The following is a 13,221-nucleotide window of genomic DNA, read 5'->3' as shown; positions in this document are numbered from 1 at the left end:
CTACAAACATGTGTGACTGGACTGCTTAAATCTGATTCCTTTTTTTTTTTTTCCTTTTTGCCAGAAGTTCTGTAGTAGAACTAGGCTGAAATGAGTGGAGGTTTCCACAAATTAAATAGCCAATATATGAATATTAACAGGAGGCTACAGACCTTATAGATATTTGTGTTGTCCTTTTTATTATTCTTTTTTTAACACAATAAATTAAGTGCACTTAAAAATTACCTGAAATGTAGAAGAAAACTAACATAACATGCAGAAATATGGGCTGGGATGTGGTCTCTGGCTGTAATGTAAGTTTCAAAAATAGCAAAACTATAGTTTTCAAGGTATTATAAGTAATCATTAGATGGACCCACACCAACCATAACACACCACCTTCTAACAAAACTTGAAAAACTAAATTAAAAAGTGCATAAGGAAAGCATAGAATGGGATTGATGTTTCAATATTAGTTCCTCTCCCAATATGGGAAGTAAGAAATATTTTCAAAAAGACTGAAATTTTATAAGAAATATTATAAAAACTGTAAAGCTAGCAACCAGCCTGGGAAGGTTTGCTTTGCCTCTGTTAGTAATGGATGAAAATGACACTGTGAAGTGTCAGTGGAGAATATTGGAGTGCTATTGGAGAACAGCTTTGGGTTTCATGTCAGAAGAGAAGGTACCAGACTGAACTTGAATGGTGTGTTCAGCTGACTCCAGAGATGCTCATTTCATCTTGGGAGAAACTGGGTCCTAAAGAGGCTAAAATGCTACATCAGCCAGAACTCCCTGTGCCAGAAGGTTGCTTTAGTATTTAATTTCTGACACATGGATAACTTCTATCCTGTCTTTTCCTTTGGGATCTTGTTCTATGTTACAACTGAAGAATTCACAGGATATTTTGGTAATAAAAGGTCATCTGTTTCATAGTAATTTATCATTTATATCCCTTCTAAGACACTTTTTGTCAGTTGCACTATTACTCATTATTTCAGCCTCAGAAATAATGTAATAATAATAAGAATGAAAGTACAACTAAACACACATCTTCTGGGTATTTTTCTGCTTCCATTTTATAAATTTTCAGGAACAATTTTCATTGCAAGTATTGCAGAAGGATTAGTTACATAGCACTCTAAATGACAAATCACATTGTCTGTTAAACTTCTGAGAAACATTCATAAGGTGGGTTGGTGGTTCCTGTCCCCCTGCCCCAATTGTGTTTTCTAACTGTACCAGTGCTCCCATTCCTGGCTCTGGGAGCCACAGGCACACACTCAGAAATAAAATTCCTGCCAAGGACCTTAACCACCAAATCAGCAACTCTAGGAGCACATCTTCTGTTATAGAAATAGAACTCACTAAACAAATAGACCTCACCAGAATCCTCACCGCCCTCTTCCTCTCTCCAATCCTCTTTTGGCCAGGAAGAAGAGAGAATGATCCAAATGAGCTGCAAGGTCCACTTGAAACCACTCAGGCTGTTATGAACCTACAGGAGAGAAGGGAGCACAGATAATGTGTGTCCTCATTGGAGCAAATCCTGCCAGCTCAGCCATTTTCCTTCTGTATATATGGAATTAGCTTAGGTTTTTAAAGCTGCCACGACTCTGATGGTGTCTCATGAGGAAAAAGTCAAGTGCCAGGATAAATATATCAAATATTCTATACAGAGGAATTAAATCTGCTCCACACAGAGCCTCAGTGTGATGAGTCAAGCAGTGCTGCCTGTGTGGCAGCTCTGCTTTAAAAAAAAACAGACTAAGGGACTTGAGAAGAGATTAGTATCAGCCAGTGAGCTGTGCCTTCAAAAGTCAATCCCTAAAGAACCTGGGCTGGTAGAAATAAATGTCTACGATGCAGTCATGGGCTGGATTGATCTGTTGAATGGAGCTTATAGGTTGTATTGCAGAAGGTTACTGGTATCAAAGATTTGCCATCCACCTTGGTTATGTGTAATTTTCAGAGATTTCTTTCACCTTCTTGAGGATGTTTTTTTTTTTTTTTCTGCTGCTGAAGGGTAGGGTTATAGTAGCTAATGTTAGTCTTCCTATTGAGAGGACGTCTGTTGTGTTCTCCATGTGAAAAGTGTGAACAATGTCTCCCCAAATGAGAGACACGACACCTAGAAAATTGAGAGGGAAAACATCTGGAAAACAGAAAACAGAAGAAAAGCTGACTTTTGCAGTTAGCTAGTTTGATAGGCAAATTTCTGTCAGCAATGTTTTTTTTGAGTGGCAGGTGGACCAGAAAAGGGAATGGAATATTCTTTGGACTGGTAAAGAAAACAGCAGAGAGGTTTGGTGTTATGTCTTCTTGAGTGAGACCAAACCTCTGTGAAAATCGGAAAGATGTCATGAGCAGATGAGAGTGAGGCTTGTCAAGGGGAGGAGGAACTTACTGATTTTACTCTGGATGAGAACTTAGTTCTGTTACTGTGACATGATTTCAGCTTTTGTCAGTAATAGTTGCCAAGTGAAGGATGGGCTGTTCTACATTAGTGGCAGGCAAGGTGTCTCCTTGGTGTTCCAGTTCATCAGCTGGGAGAGCAGTGCCCTGTCCTTTCCTCCCTGAATATCCTCCCACTACTGCTGTTTAAAAATGAGGATGCCTTCATTAAAAGAAGCCCAGTGTCACTCTCAGTGTCTCTCTCCTGAGTTTATACTTGAAGCCCATTTCTCACAGAGATTCAAAGTGTCCATTGTAGCAGAGTGTCGCTGGTTCTGGATTTGGTGATGGCAGCTGAGGTACAATTTGTACTGGTGTATAAAATACACCACAGAGTAAAAAGAGTCACTAAAAATGGAATTTTGCTCTTATAATCTTTCCTACACAAGGGCTTCCTGCTGGCTGTGGCAATCAGTGAGTTTAGCTCTTTGAGCTCTTGCCCAGCACAGCTATTCTGGCAGAGATGCACAGCACAGAGCTGACCCAAAGCTATTAATACCTCCCTGCAGGGAGCCGCGTGCCAGCCGCACACAGACGTGTGTGGGTGCACATGTAAACACAGCAGCTAGAACTCGCTCAAGAGACAGACTCCTAACACTGACAGTCATGCCAATTACTAGTTAGCTTTAAAGCCACAGCCATCTTCCTTGAAAGCCTTTGCTTTCCAAGTTTGCTCCCATGGCCATCTGTCACAGCCTGCGTTTGGCAGCTTCAGGTTCTGCTGTGAGGCTCTGCGGATTGAGCACAGAGTTCTGTCTTTTTTATTGTTCTCTGAGTGGGTGGAAAGTTTCTATCACATGGGCCTTTCCTCTTAGGCTTTTTATTAGATTAAAATGTGAACCTTAAATGCATATTTGAGCTGTTAATCTGTGCTATCTGCTCTCAAACCAGGAAGGAACAGGTGGGCTGGTGTAAGTGCTGCACAGAGAGAAATGAGCTTGGAGACCCTCTTGGAGCAGATGCGAGTTGTACCATCAATAATTGCTTTTCTTGGGATAATTTCTCTTGTCTGACTGAATGGCTTAGTCTGTACTATCAAGTCTGTGTTGTTTGGTCTGTAAGAGACCTGTATGAATGTTTTATCAAAAACCTCATGTCCATTAATGACATTACTGTGCTGGCAGTGTGTGCATCTTAGAGCTTTACTTAATAAACTTACAGTATCTGTTACAAGGAGCTACATTTTCTATGGGTGTAGCTGTAAATTTTGTGTTCTCATCACAAATAATTTTGTACCTCTAAACCAATAAATTGTATTCCTACCAATGGTGGAAAGTTCATTGCAAATGGTGTCCATGCAGCTGCATCCTAAAATGAAGACCAATTCAATCTGGGGAGGGGTGGGAGGAAAAAAAATGAAGTTCTGTGTTACATGTAATATTTCTTCCATCTTTATTTTTCTTTCTCTCTAATTGATATATTTTCCATATTGAGCTAGTCGAAGATTACAGTAATCTCTTGTTTCCCGTCACTTAGAAAAGCAGTTGTCCCATTAGATGAATAAATACAGTGTTAAATGAAAATCCCCAAACAAGTGCAGAGAAATTACTAGAGTGATTTTGGGATTGTCTTCTTAATAACAACAATTCATCCTTCTTTTTAATCCCCAACCCCAGGGATCCACATTTACTGCCTTTACCAGTCAAGTCCTCTTTTCTGCACCTAATAGCATTGAAGGACCACTTCTTGAATTTGTATTTAAGAGTTTCTTGTAGTTAGGACCCAGAGTTTTGGATTTGAAATTGATGAAAATGCTACCAGTCTTAGATCAGTATTTCTTCAGCGGATGAAACCTACTTTGTTCTAGTTAGAGACTGAAATGAGCACTCAAGGGTCTCGTATTAGTTACACCAGCCAAAGTGCAAGTTGGTTTGGGTTGATTTCCCTGGTTCTAGTTCAGTGATGCTACCACCCTTCCTCCTTTCTGCCTGTTTCAGTGCTGGTACCTAGGATTCACATTTGTAAAGAGAAAAATACAATTTCTGGAGTGCATCAAGTTGAAAAGGCATATTTCTAAGCTTTTACACAGATACCTTCAGACTCCTATGAAATGCCTGACTGCATGCACAGGACTCACTCCAGAGTAGTTCCAGGGCAGTACACTGAAAGCTTAGATCAGCACTGGCAAATATCCTGCAACAGAAATTAAATACCAAGGTGAAGGATAAAGTCTGGCCTTTAGGTGAAAACAATAACCCTGTATTTGATGACATAGAGTGTCTTATGGAATTGATCAATGAATGACAGTTTTGTTCTCAGGTGTTTTTTGTGTAATTAATTTTATTGATTTATCAACATTTTCCAGCTTACAATACAGTTTCTTGTGTCACCTTATTCCTAACATGTAAAAGATTTGTAATGTCGATCCTATTTCCTGTTAGCTCTGTCTTTTTAGAGCCAGTCCATGATGTAAAAAACTGATGATTTTTCTTCAGCTTCCCCTCCAGGTTGGCTTTCCTTTTACTGCCAAAAATGTCTTTCGTTAAATCATCAGATTTCCTCTTTCCCAAAATATATTACTATTTATGCTTTGAAGACATAGATTGGAGATTTAGGAGATAAAAGGCTGTTGTTAAGCTACCTACTGCTGCATTCTGTGCAAGGTTTGATTCCTGATGGAGTCGAAATGTGGCCTCAAGATGAACATATTGATCCAGTCTTCTGGTAGTAGGCTTTGGATGAGCATCTGGAAATAGGTTTCAAATCAGAAAAACCTGTGGCAAAATTGTGTCTCAGGTCAGTTCTTTTTAAGTTTCTTTCTGATGTCCTTACTACAATGACTTCTTTTTCAAATGGAATAAGCCCAGAAACAGTTTATTTGAAGCCATGTCAGTGTTTCCCAAAGGCTGAGTACAGGCCCTTCTCAGTGTTTCCAAGGCTTGGGTAGGAAGCCAGAAAAATGCTATTTTCTCAGCCACATAGCAGATGGTGCTTCTTCATGAATTGTCTCCATGACAGACCTTCAGAGAGTCCCACAGGAGTGCCTTGGAGGTGGTGGGATCATCCTTTGGGATGCTCCATGCTGGTGAGGTCACTCTGGAGCTGTCCCATTCATTTCTGCTCCAGTTGGCCCTTGGTGTTGAATGTGCCTTGTCACCATTGGTGTCAGTGACAACTGATGGAGCTGATGACATTGTTGTGAGGCAAATAATGATGATTAGTGTTGGTCCTCTACTCAGAAAGGAGTGGGCAGAGGAACAGGCTGGAACTCTTATGAACTTGTCTCAATTTCTGTCCTGCTGCTCATGTGGACCAAAGTATTCTTCACTGCTTCAGGATCATCATGTTTGTAAATGATTCAGGTTTATAAAGAAAAAGTAACATTTTTTGATCAAGTTACTTGTGGTCATGTTCAAAAATTAAAACGTTATGTCATCCTGACTGTCATAAAATGATCGTGAATCTACTATACCAGCTAGATTATCCCTTATTACTAGTGCATTACAGCCAGAACTTTATTGTCAGAACAACAACAAAAATAATTTTTGCACTGCACTAATGCTTCATTCTGATTGACAAAGGATGAGGCAATCCACGTACTGTGACAGCAGTGTTGGCATGTATTATATAATGATATATAGCAACTTCCATAGACTGCCATTAATTTCTGCATGAATCCTGTCTGTCTTTGATAAGCCTGTGTAACTCCTAATAAATTATTTTGGAGCTGAGCATAAGCATCAAGGAGAAAGGACTTTTGTAGGTATGGGGGCTGGTGATAGCTGAAAATGAGAAGGCAAAACTGACAGATAATTGTAGATGAGAAGTCATTTTCAAGCAATAGACAGAGGTGATATTGTTTCCTGTTTAAAATTAGTTGCCACCTGTTCTGGCTGCAGTGAAAGGTAAGTTCTGCTGTAAAATCTAAATCACTTGATCATTTGTTGTGTATAGGCTGTTGATAATAACACAGGAACCAGTTCCCTCCACTTGTTCTTAAATGGCTTGCTTCCATTCTGGTAGGTGTTATCCACTCTTCATTTCCTGGGGAAGAAATGGTCCTCTGTGAGGCTGTTTATCTGAATAGTGCAGAAATAATTTTCTGCAAACGTAACTATTACCATAATAGAACCCTTAAAAAAAATTACAGTGACACTCCGAGTTTTCTAAGATTACTGTCTTCCTTTAAGGTCTCTATTACCTCTGGTATTACTTCCAGTCCTGTTCACTGAAACTACAGTGCATGTCTGCCACAAATAGCATGAATAATGCATGTATTTTTCTGCTGGTTTCAGTGTGTGCTAAATAGTTGTATATACAAAAAATAAAATCTAGAGCTGAAAGAAGGCAATTGGCCACTCATGACCCTGCTAGTACATGATTGACCCATATTCCACATTATCTCAGGTTTTAACCTGCCTCTTGCTATAATTGCAATTCTTGGACCTTTACCCCACATCCCTTAGAAGATCATGTGGTACCACTTGAGTATTTTCTGAGATTGAGATATGGCAAATAGTACAACTGTTTATATCTCTGTATTTCCTGTTTCTTTAAAGATCTTAGATATTTCTAGTTCTTTTTCTCTTTTTTATTCCAGTGTGTATAGACACTTGCAGTTTCACCTTTATCACCTTGTTACCAAGCAAAATGCTTCCTTATTTTTCCTAAATGATCCATAGAAAGAGCCCACTTTTTCTTTCCTCGTTTCTTGCTGTTCAGGTTCCTAGAACTCAGTATAAGAGCTGTAATGGAAGAGAGGAGATGATGTAACATGGTCCCTTTGTTTCTAGATATCAAATTACCTTGGACTTCTTTTTCCTAACATGTCTCAGATCTTTTTCATGAGATGAATCACTTTGTTATTTTCCAAGATGATGCCACCATGTTACTTCCCTCATGCTTATGACCTCTTTATGCAAATACCATTTATTTTCCCCTGAAGATTGTTTGTAAAAATAAAAGCAGATTTTGTAAAGAAAAAACAAAAAACCAAAAATATGGTGTTGTATGAGGCCAATCAAAAAGATATAGAATTAAAAGGCAAAGTGATTTTTTTGTTGTTGGTTGGTTTGTGGTTTGTTGGGGTTTTCCTCCTTAGTTTGTTTCAGTCCATATCAGAAATCTTATAGTGGCTTAAGTTATTCTTGAAAATAGAATTTTTGGTCATAATTTTTCCTATTAAGTCTGCAGTAGCATTCTTGCAGTTTAAATGCCCATGTTCATTAGAGGAACAGTTTTCATAATGGAATAAGAAAATGGATCTGTTAAGAAATTACAGCTTCATTTTATGTTCAGAGCACTTGATTTGTATATACATTTGTATTTCTTGTACATTCAGATTAATTGTTCAATTATCTAGGAAGCTGTATTCTGAATTCATGAAAATCTGTCTTTTTATCAGTCTTTAGTAAATGCAAGAATGCCTCTAGTAATTTCCCTTCACTCACTAAGCATGTCATTTTTCTTTGAAAAATCTAGTTTGTCTGGCAAGATCTTTATAAACATAAATATAATTTTAGCAACTACATATCACTAAGAGGCATTTCTATGTTAGATGTGAGCGAGTAGATATTACTGCATAATACATCTTAAAATCTGTTTGAATTTTTAAATTGCTACAGGATTCATGAATGTAGTTTTTCGTTTCTTTCCAATATGAGTATCTATCTCTCTATACAACCATTAGTTATTTTTAGATGCAATGAAGTATTTATGTATTTTAGGATGTCCAAGAGTTTTTCTACTGTTTTGTATTTGAGATGGCATGATTTTTAAAAGTTCTCAACTCAGAGGCAGTGTCTATTATTTAATGACTGTGGTGATTTGAGAGGGCAAGGATGTTTCTGGATTTCACAGTTAGGTTTGCTCCCAGTAACACTTGGAGTAAACCTCAAGTTCTCCTCTTTGTGAGAGGAGATTGCAAGATTCCTTTCCTGTTAAACAGATACCTGTTTTGTCAGGTTCACAGCCCAAATCCTGTCAGCCTTTGCAAAGCACAGGTCACAGCTCCATGCAATAGTTGTAAGAGCAAAGGAGACTGAAGAAGGTGAGGAAACATCTGCATATATTCAGCATATCAGCTTACTCAGCCCTGTGCTCAGTGATATTTAAAGCCCCCATGTTTTGCCCCTCCGTAGCAGAACAGTGCATGGTAATCAGTAGTATTTTTGGCTGTATTATAAATTCTGTTGTGAAAGGATGCCCAGTTTATTTTTGCAGCAGAAAATGGACTCGACATGAGCTTTGGTCCATAGGTAATAGGTTCTTGAAGGCTCAGAGTGTTTCTTTCAGTAAAATGCTAATCTGGTAAATTGGTACATTTAGCAGTTGTCTGGAAATGCACCCTTTTGTGTAATACGTAGTTGATTGTAACAATTATGGATGCTATTTAATGGTGCCATCCTTAAACTTTCCAGTGTGATACTACCTAGAGAATTTGTTACTGATGAAATCATTATAGTGTTATAGAAATGAAATAGGTTGCTGCTGAAATTACTCTCAAAATCTAATTGTAACTTCACTGGAATTTTTCCCATGATGGATGTTAAGTATATCTGTATTTCTTATTTTTATAGAAGCAGCAATTTTATTTGTATGCTTAATTTTATTCCACTATCTACTGTGTATATATTACGTTTTGCTTCTCATTTCCAGTTGTGGTCAAATACAACTTCAGTCCAATTTGGCTTTTATCTGATATTTTTTATTTTTATTTCTCCTGTCACATGACTGAATAAGGCAACATATTTCTTGAGACTTCCCTAGGATTTCTCAAGTTAACACAATAAAGAGTTCTATTTTATTAATACCTGAAATGATGCAAGTCCTCTCAGTTTCCTTGTGAGGGCTTCCCTGGAAAGAAGAATGTGTTTTATAATTTCTGATTTCTGGCCTTCAAATAAATTCAGATTATTTTTTTAAATTTTTTTTTTAAAAATCAAATCCTTTGTTGTACCCAAATTGTTGTTGCTGTACCCTAATTTTCCATCAGAAAACTGAAATTCATGAATCCATGCTTCTAAAAATGTACAAGATATGCTCCATCTGCACAAAGTGTAATAATGTGTATTTGAACCCTGTGCTCTCACTGTTCTTAGACGTAGGCTGCCCTCTCTCCTAAAGAAAGCTTTGCAGAGTCAGGAGGGAAATACCACTGGCATGGTTTGGATAGTTCCATGGATTTCTATTATTTTGTTTAACAATTCTTTCCAAGGATTCTCAGATACCCAAAGCTATTTGTTAGAAGCAAGTATTTCTTAAAGCCATCATGCTTATGCCCTACTGTTGAGAAAATTGCCATGGAAGTGTTACCTTTCACCCAGGTGGTCCCCAGTGATGGGCAGCAGTGACCTTGCTGGGGTGTCTCATCTGAATGCCGGAGGCTGGAGCTGTGCCAGCCATCCCCCAGACCTCTGCTGCAGTGTCAGCATTGGACACGAGCCCGTGGCTCAGTCAGAGACGTGAATCCCTGACCTTCCAGTGGAGAGGCAATAGTGCTGCCAGCTGTGTTATGCTGACAGGCAAAGGACTTGTTTTTGAGATCCAGAAGTGAAGAAATGGAGCTAAAAACACAACACAGACTTCTAACTGTTGAAAAAATGTAGCAGTAAACCCCAGACAATCTTACCTTCAGTTTCCAAATTATTTTGTTTTCCAGGTTGCTGGGAGTAATTTGCTTCATTAATGCAGTTCTGCAGCATGAGCTATTTAAATTTTATCCCAGAATGAGTTCTTCTAGCTGCATAAAAGCCTTTTGAAAAAGCTGATTTATGTCACATCACAGCTTTAAATAGAGCAATTGTGGTTCAGTGGCAAAGCGTCGGGGTCAAGGTCCGTGTTCCGCGTGTCCCGAGTGCTGTGCATGGATTTGCATGCACACAGCTTACATTAGCACTAACACAATTTGTGCATGTGGCCCCTGTGCAGTAGTTTAGGAATGTAGCCCTCAATAGAGAAGATATTTACAGCACTGAAGTTCATGTTGGGAAATATGAACAGCTGTGCTCCAAACAGAAAACACACATCTGAAGTAAGACAAGCATACTGAAAATTATGTCCTGGCAGTTAACGTTTTTATTTATACACACTGCTAGGCAAAACTGAAAGGAAATACTGTTCTTTCAGGATTCATATGTTTTGCAGAGCTAATAGGAGGAAGCACCTGTCATCAGAAAAGATTTTTGCTGATTATAATTTTTTTTCTGCGTTTCCTTTAAAAGCGTTGGTACAAAAGAAATATAATTAATAAGTAAAAGCTGTGTCACTAATTATGTTTTACTAGCATTCAGATGGCCTCTCTATACTTCTGAATACTCAGTTGAAATCATTCCTCTAGAACATTTGCATAGATTTTTAGATTTAAATATTTTGGATTTTCAGTTCTAATATCTCAGCACCTGCTGTGCACAGAAAGTGAGCACCTGAGAAAGGCATTATCCATCATGCTGTTATGGGGACTTTGTATTTACTTGCATAATGCCTAGAGCTGCCTGGTTGCTAAATCCACGGCAATTTTAGAGGACTTTGGAAAAAGAAGTTTTAATTAATTTTAAATTTGGCTGATGGAGCACATGCCAATACCTCAGATTTCGCCTGCTGGGCTTCCCTGGAATTAATCTGCCTGCCTGTTCCCCAGTCCCTGCAGGGTCACACCTGGGGGGTTGTTGGCTCTGTTCCACTGATGCCATGTTCAGGGCTCTTGCAGGAGGAGTGATAACTCTCTGACTAACTGGACCATGCTGAATACTTTGCCTTCACAAACAGCGATACCTGTGGAGAGGTTTGAGGTGGAGAGGCTTTTTTTCAATAACACTAACATAGCAAGGCAGATCTGTTCTGCAGATTGCCAAAGTGAGACCTTGAGGTTGTCATTTACCTGACACTTGAAGCAGGTCAGACCACAGCTCAGGCTTCCTGAGTTCAAAACCCCAGACCTTTATTTTGCCTTGCTTCTGGGGTGGTGGGCTTGTACGTCCAGGGAATAATTTGTATTGCCAAATGGAAATCCGGTGGGTGAAAGACACAAAAAGCAGTCTAGAACACGGTCTTGATAAATACCACTTAATTAGTTTACATAATGAATTTTGGAACACGACTATCTGTTAGACAAAAAATTTTGGGTGCTTCTTTAATATTAATATTTTATTTCTTAATGATATATTAGTTTGTCAGGTGGAAATATTTTCACTAGAGTTAGTTGGAAAAATATTTTCCCAATAACAATTATGACATTATAATTACAAAGGAAAAATAGTGTGGCTTCTGAAGCAGAGAGTGGTGCTCTGCTGCTGCGTTAATTCAACTGACTGAAATCTGTGTGGAGGGTAGACAGGTTCTGGCCCTGCTGGACAGCACAGGTGTCACTCTCATGCTCTGGACAGATTTCTTGGCTCTTCTAATATCCTTTTTTACTTTTGAGGCTGACATAATATTAGTAGGGTTGCAAAGTCAAGGCTCAGGAACTGGGGAATGCCATAAATAACTTGTCCACTTTTGATTCAGAATTCTTTAATGTATTCATAGCTCTTCATAGTGGGACAACTTCAGCCTCATTCACTGTCCAGATTTTACCATTTTTGGTGCTGGGTGGAAATGTATAAAGAAGTTGCTAGGATTACTGCCTCATTTGCTGAAGAAATGAAAAGGTGTGAAGGAGTTGGGACACTACAGGAATGGAAGGCAAGGCTGTCACAGTCAAGTGTTAATGCTAGCTGCTATATTCTATTCTTGCCTCTGTTACAGAATTTCCATGTGATTCCAATCTAATCAAGCTATGTTTTTACTAATTGTGTGTGTTTACTTTCTGAATGCTTAGTTTGAGACCCTTGGGTCTGATTTATGAAGCACAGATAGCTCAAGTCAATGAAAACTGTTTGAACATATAAATTACCAAAGAATTCTAATTCTTCCAGGCTCTGTATGCCAGTGAGTGTATTCTTCTTAATTTAAATTGTAACTTTCACTTAAATTTCTCAGACCCCTTTAGCTGAAGAGGACTAATACAATCTTTTCCTGTCTCTCTTTAGAGTGGTATTTGAGAAGGGAGGAGCTACTGTGAGTGCTGAGTGACAGCCCAGGCAGAAATTAATAAGTCTCAGAGCAGGGTGTGAATAATGCTCGATAAATGAGGCATGGGGACACATTGACTAATAACAAGAAAACAAAGGCATTGAGTAGCTGCTCATTATGTCAGTCAGTGCAGGCAGGGGTCCAGTGGAAAAAATAGTAGGTGGTCGGGTAATTAAAGATAGTATCTTAATGCATGCACACAAGGCTGCCCAATTAGGGCTGCACAGCAACTCTAATTCTGACACTTCCCTAAATTTTCAGTGCTTGATTTTACACATTTAATGTTCCCTAGCATATTTTTGGTGTATTTACATATATACGCTCCCCCATTGCCTCCTTCATTGCCAAACTGTTAATTAGGTAGAACTACTGAGAAATGCAGTTGGATAAACAGGGCTTTGCAATGAACCTTGGATATCATGCTGCAGAGCAGGAAACCTCAGGCTGCCAGAGCTTTGAAGGGTTTACATCAGTGGTAATGAATTTGTTTTCTTTGCTTAATTATTTTTAGGAAGTTACGTTTTTGGTGCAGTCTGTTTTCTTACTCACTATGCTATTTCTAAGCCTTTATGGCTGATGGTCTGGATGAAGCAACTTTTAATGAGACTTGTTTTCATAAGATCTTCTCCTGGGGGTGTGAGTTTAGTGGGTTGAGTCTTTAGCTGTGGCCCTCATTTAAAGCAATAAATTTATTTCACCCATTTCTTTTGGAAAATGGTGATCTGCAGCTAGATACTTTGATTTTCAAGTGGGATTACCTGCCTGTGTGATGTGGAAT

General features: G+C 38.6%; 1 protein-coding gene and 1 long non-coding RNA gene across 2 annotated transcripts in view; one reads left to right on the top strand and one right to left on the bottom strand.

Annotated features, from left to right (window-relative positions):
- The window catches only part of ST6GALNAC3 (ST6 N-acetylgalactosaminide alpha-2,6-sialyltransferase 3), a 217,933-nt gene that overhangs the window by 105,349 nt on the left and 99,363 nt on the right, over positions 1–13,221 (top strand). The gene's annotated exons all lie outside the window — the stretch shown is intronic.
- On the bottom strand, positions 4,695–10,136 carry LOC147651681 (uncharacterized). The gene is made up of 3 exons (XR_015273627.1): positions 10,003–10,136; positions 9,185–9,227; positions 4,695–6,416 (listed from the first exon to the last, which is right to left on the bottom strand). It is a non-coding gene; the product is annotated as an uncharacterized LOC147651681 (long non-coding RNA).

The sequence above is a fragment of the Cyanistes caeruleus genome, chromosome 9, assembly GCF_971803275.1.
Source record: "Cyanistes caeruleus chromosome 9, bCyaCae1.hap1.1, whole genome shotgun sequence".
NCBI lineage: Eukaryota > Metazoa > Chordata > Aves > Passeriformes > Paridae > Cyanistes > Cyanistes caeruleus.
Note: the sequence above shows the minus strand (reverse complement) of the source record. Positions and strands in the feature narration are given on the sequence as shown.